Genomic DNA, 5,917 nt, shown 5'->3' on the forward strand with positions numbered 1-5,917 from the left:
CTTACTTATGCCAGGCTCCTCATTTTTGTCTTTCGTATGTGGCCACCCTCGGCCAACTCTTGTTCTTTTCCGATCCTGACGCTATTAGGTTTCGGGGGCTAGGGGTCTTTCATTTTTCAACCTAAACTTCTCATGCAGCGTCTGACTCGGAGCGGGCGGCTGCGAAAGGCGTCTGTATCCCATGTCAGGGGCGGCCTCCTGAATTGCGGAAGACAACGGAATACCACCGCAAATTATCTTCCCTGCATAATGCAGTCTTCAATTTATGCACAAAACTGGCTTGCTCTCATGTTAAATCAGTATCCAGAGGTAAAGTAGCCCCCATTCGGATCTTCGGGAGGGACAACTTGAAAGGAGGCAAAAATTCAAAATGGGAATTGGTACCCGGAATGTTAGAACTGTGCGACAAGCAGGAAAACTAGAGAACCTTAAAAGGGAGGTTGAAAAGAATGATATGGACACCGTAGGAGTTGCAGAGCTATGATGGTGAAGAAGTGGATTCTACAGGAGATATGATCCTACAAATTACAGAAATGCTGTCACTTGAGTTTCTAAACACATTACGAGACAAAGAACCACCTGATAATGTCAACGAGTACTGCAATATATTGAGAGAATGAGTCATTAAAGAAGGACAGCAAAATAAATGATATGTAAAAGGGAAAAGGGCAAAAATACCATGGGTCACACAATAAATGATTTCCAAGATGGAGGAGAGAAGAAAATTTAAAAACAAGAACACTGAAGATTCAAGAAAGATGTACCGAAGGTTAAATAATGAACTGCGAACAGATACTGAGCAGGTTAGGAAAAAATGGATAAAAGAGGAATGTGGTGCAATTGAAGAACTGGATGGAAGGGAACATATGACTTACTATACAACAGAGTAAAGACTATGAAATGGGATCAAAACAGATCAGGAAGTGCTACTACAGAAATTTTGAGTAAGGATGAAGAGGTAGTGTACAAAGATCGTGATGATGTCCTCCAGAGATGGGAAGAATATTTAAAAGAGCTATACAACACAGATTGCAAACCAGAAGCTCTGGAACTTGAATCACTGAACGATGTAAGCGATGACAAGAAAGGACCAACCATCATAATGGAAGAACTAAAGTCTGCCATAGCTGCAATGAAAAACGGCGAAGCAGTAGGTGCAGATACGATACCGGGAGAAATATTAAAATGCTTGAACCAAGATGGAATAAGAGAAATATTGAAGTTATGAAATAAAATACTTGACAGTGGTAAATGGCCTGAGGACTTTCTGACAACAGTAATGATTCCACTACAGAATAAACAAGGAACCAAGAAATGCAGTGAGCACAAGACAATGAGCCTCATTTCACAAGCAGCTAAAGTGAGGTTAACAATAAATAATAAGAGACTTGAAAAAGTGATGGAGGAGAATATTGGTGAGGAGCAGTTTGGCTTCAGAGGGAATACAGGCACCAGAGATGCAATAGGGCTCCTATGAATCTTGAAAACGGAGGAGACCTCTATATGTGCTTCATCGATCTAGAAAAGGCATTTGACAGTGTAGCTTGGGACAAGCTGGCGACTATAATAAGGGAAAAGAGAGTGAACTGGAAAATCAGAGGACTTGAAAATTCATTATATCTGAATCCAAAAGGCTCAGTTAAAGTGAGAGGAAAAAGTATAAACTGGATCGAACTAGGGAAAGGAATAAGACAAATATTCTGTCTATCACCTACCTTTTTCAACCTCTACTTAGAAAATATGACTGACCAATGCTCATTACATGACAAAGGAGTAGAAATTGGAGGAAGAAGAGTAGGGTGTTTGAGGTTTGCTGATGACATGGTCTTTCTAGCCACACGGGAAAAAGAATTACAGTATTTAGCTAACATTGAAGCTAACGGAAAAAATTATGGAATGAAAATTAACACAAAGAAAACAATAGTATTGGCACTAGGAGGGAATAATAATTCTGCTGATTGGAGAAATTTTAGAATAGGTGCAAAATTTTAAGTATCTTGGAAGCAGGATAGACACCGGCTGGAAGTGCAGCAAAGAATTTAAAAGAAGGATAGTAGTGGCATCTCATAATCTCATAAGAAAAGAAGAATTTTCTGCAGCAGTCTGGATAGAGAACTCAGGAAAAGACTCACAAAATGTTTTGTATGGAGTGTTCTTCTGTATGGCGCTGAAAGACGGACTTTGAGGAAGAAAGGCTGGAGGCTTTTGAGACATGGACATAGCGGAGGATGGAAAGAATAAGTTGGATGGACAGAGTAAAAAATGAAGAGGTACTGAGAAGGGTGGAGGAGGAAAGATAGTTACCACATGTAATAAAATGACCAAAAAGAAAGTGGATTGGGCAAATATTAAGAAATAATGACGGACTGATAAAACCAGCTTTAGAAAGTTATGTAGAAGGGGTGGTTCAAAATGTTTCAAATGGCTCTGAACACTATGGGATTTAACTTCTGACGTCATCAGTTCCCTAGAACTTGGAACTACTTAAACCTAACTAACCTAAGGACATCACACGCATCCATGCCCGAGGCTGGATTCGAACCTGCGAACCGCTCGGCCACTCCGGCCGGCTTATGTAGAAGGGAAAAGGATCGAGGAAGGAAGAGATTTCAGATACTGGATAACGTGATGGACGGTACAAGATACAGCAACGTTAAGAAGTAAGCAATGGATCGCAGAAAATGGAGAGCCAAAAGACCTGCTAATATAGCAGAAAACTGATGATGATTATCCTACTATTGCTGAAAAGTTGGCAGTCAGTATTCCTGTGGTTGTAACGAGAGGAAACAGAAAGCAATATTGATTGGGGAAAGGAAATATCTAGAGATGACATTTCAAATCACACAATAGATTTCTTACTAGGAGGCAATTTCTGTTGCGTCGCTGTAGTATTGATAAAGCCTTATGTCCCCTCAGATTTGTTCGTAAAGGTGAGCACACCAGCGAACGCTACCTTTTCTGAATGAGATTTTCACTCTCTAGCGGAATGTGCGCTGGTATGATACTTCCTGGCAGATTAAAACTATGCGCCGGACCGAGACTCGAACTCTGGACCTTTGCTTTTCGCGGGCAAGTGCTCTACCATCTGAGCTGCCCAAGCACCGACTTATGGCCCCTCCTCACAGCTTCACTTCTGCCAGAACCTCGTGTCCTACCTTCCAAACTTCACAGAAGCACTCCTGCGAACGTAGCAGACTAGCACTTCCGAAAGAAAGGATATTGCGGAGAGATGGCTTAGTCACATCGTGGGGGACGTTTCCGCTATATCCTTTCTTCCAGGAGCGCTAGTTCTGCAAGGTTCGCAGAAGAGCTTCTGTGAAGTGTGGAAAGTAGGAGACGAGGTACTGGAGGAATCGAAGCTATGAGGCCGGGGCGTGAATCAAGCTTGGGTGGCTCAGCTGGTAGAGCAGTTGCCCGCGAAAGGCAAAGGTCCCAAGTTCGAGCCTCGGTCCAGCACACTGTTTTAATCTGCCAGGATGTTTCGCTACCGTTTCTGACTGGATTTAGTTACGGTGAGAATGGTGTTCCGGAGCTGAGGAATCATGAGCATCGTCACGCCTGTCCACAGTGCGTTCTGCGCGTACTTACGCAACCTTTGTCACACAGCAAACGATTTATTAATCCTTTTATAACTACAACGAGCTGATAAATCTTACAAATATAAAATGACAAATACAGGTCACAAAAGGGATGGTTCTTGACTAGCAAAGCATTCATTCGGGTGGAAGTTATATAAATTCTCCCTGAATTAATCCTTTTTACAACGCAGTCTGACTTTGTTTACATGAATCCGCTGTGAGGCCCAATTCCAAAGCTAAAGAAAATACACTGCAACAGCTGGGGCATCTATGATCGCCACTGCTTATGTTTACGAAATAACAGTAAACCCTGTAGGGCACTATTCCTACTTTACTTCAGTGTTTCATACATTATGAAGACCTCATCGTTTACGTGTGTGTATGTTTTCAAATCCCGCAGGATGTGCGATTCGCGCGTATGCGAAAAGGACCTTCATACACCAAGAAAAACTTGCTACTTATGGACTTCCTATTATCTGACAAACGACGCGGTTTAAGCAACATTTTCTGACCTGAAACTTCCTGGCAGATTAAAACTGTGTGCCCGACCGAGACTCGAACTCGGGACCTTTCCCTTTCGCGGGCAAGTGCTCTACCAACTGAGCTACCGAAGCACGACTCACGCCCGGTACTCACAGCTTTACTTCTGCCAGTACCTCGTCTCCTACCTTCCAAACTTTACAGAAGCTCTCCTGCGAACCTTGCAGAACTAGCACTCCTGAAAGAAAGGAGTGCTAGTTCTGCAAGGTTCGCAGGAGAGCTTCTGTAAAGTTTGGAAGGTAGGAGACGAGGTACTGGCAGAAGTAAAGCTGTGAGTACCGGGCGTGAGTCGTGCTTCGGTAGCTCAGTTGGTAGAGCACTTGCCCGCGAAAGGCAAAGGTCCCGAGTTCGAGTCTCGGTCGGGGACACAGTTTTAATCTGCCAGGAAGTTTCATATCAGCGCACACTCCGCTGCAGAGTGAAAATCTCATTCTGGATTTTCTGACCTGATTGTAAATTCTTGATGTTCACTCGTGGATTCTGCAGTTTCTTCCTTTTCGCTGCGGCTCCTTCGATGCTTTCCACAGCTAAATTGATTGCTTAACGGCGCTTTAAACGTCGTTGTATAGGGAAGGTTATACCATGTGATGAAAAGTATCCGGACCCGTGGCTGAAGATGACTTACAAGTTCGTGGCGCCCTCCATCGGTAATGCTGGGATTCAAAATGGTGTTGGCCCATCCTTAGCCTGGATGACAGCTTCCACCCTTGCAGGCATACGTTCAATCAGATGCTGGGAGGTTTCTTGGAGAATGCAACCTATTCTTCGTGGAGGGCTACACTGAGGAGAGGTATCGATGTTGGTCGGTGAGACCTGGCACGAAGTCGGCGTTCCAAAACATTCCAGATGTGTTGTAAAGGATTCAGGTCAGGACTCTGTGCAGGCCAGTACATTACCGGGAAAGTTATTGTCGTGTAACCACACCGCCACAGGCTGTGCATTATGAACAGGTGCTCGATCCTGCTGAAAGATGCAATCTCCATTCTCGAATTGCTCTTCAACAGTGGGAAGCAAGATGGTGATTAAAACATGTGCTGTGATAGTGCCAAGCAAAACAACAAGAGTGCAAGCCCCCGCCATAACAACACAGCCTCCGAACTTTACTATTGGCACTCATACGCTGGCAGATGACGACAGTCAGGCATTCGCCATACCCACACCCTGCCATCCGATCGCCACATTGTGAACCGTGGTTAGTCACTCCACAGAACGTTTTTCCACCGTTCAGTTGTCCCATGTTTATGCTCATTACACAAAGTGAGGCGTCGTTTGGCATTTACCGATGTGATGTGTGGCTTATGAGCAACCGCTCGACCATGAAATCCATATTTTCCAACGTCCCGCCTAACTGCAGCGGATCCTGACGCAGTTCGGAATATGTGATGTTCTGGATAGATGTCTGCCTATTACATATTCTGAAGATCTTCCCGTGTCGGCATTTTCTGTCAGTCAACAGACGAGAACGACCTATACGCCTTTGGGCTGTACGTATCCCTCCATATTTCCACTTCACTAGCACGCCGAAAAGAGTGTACCTAGGGATGCTGAGGAGTATGTTATTTAGGGAAAGCAGGAAAAGTTGAGAACGGGGCCTAATCAGTTACCGTTGGTTGCACAGAAAACACATACACTTTATTTAAGGAAATATTTTCTTAAAAGCAATCACGTTTAAAAAATTGACTGTAACACAAGCTACACTGACGGCTGAGGACCTTATTAGGAAAAAATACTAAATTACTTGTCGGCTAAAGGGCACAAGTAATACTTCAGAGCAGTTAGCGACTGAAGGCCTGAATTGC

The 5,917-nt window shown here is 43.9% G+C and overlaps 1 non-coding gene across 1 annotated transcript; it reads left to right on the top strand.

Moving 5' to 3' along the window:
• Positions 1-4,411: 4,411 nt before the first annotated feature.
• On the top strand, positions 4,412-4,486 carry Trnas-cga (transfer RNA serine (anticodon CGA)). The gene has a single exon. It is a non-coding gene; the product is annotated as a tRNA-Ser (tRNA).
• The last annotated feature ends 1,431 nt before the right edge of the window (positions 4,487-5,917 follow it).

This window comes from Schistocerca cancellata, chromosome 8 (genome assembly GCF_023864275.1).
Source record: "Schistocerca cancellata isolate TAMUIC-IGC-003103 chromosome 8, iqSchCanc2.1, whole genome shotgun sequence".
NCBI classification, from domain to species: Eukaryota; Metazoa; Arthropoda; class Insecta; order Orthoptera; family Acrididae; genus Schistocerca; species Schistocerca cancellata.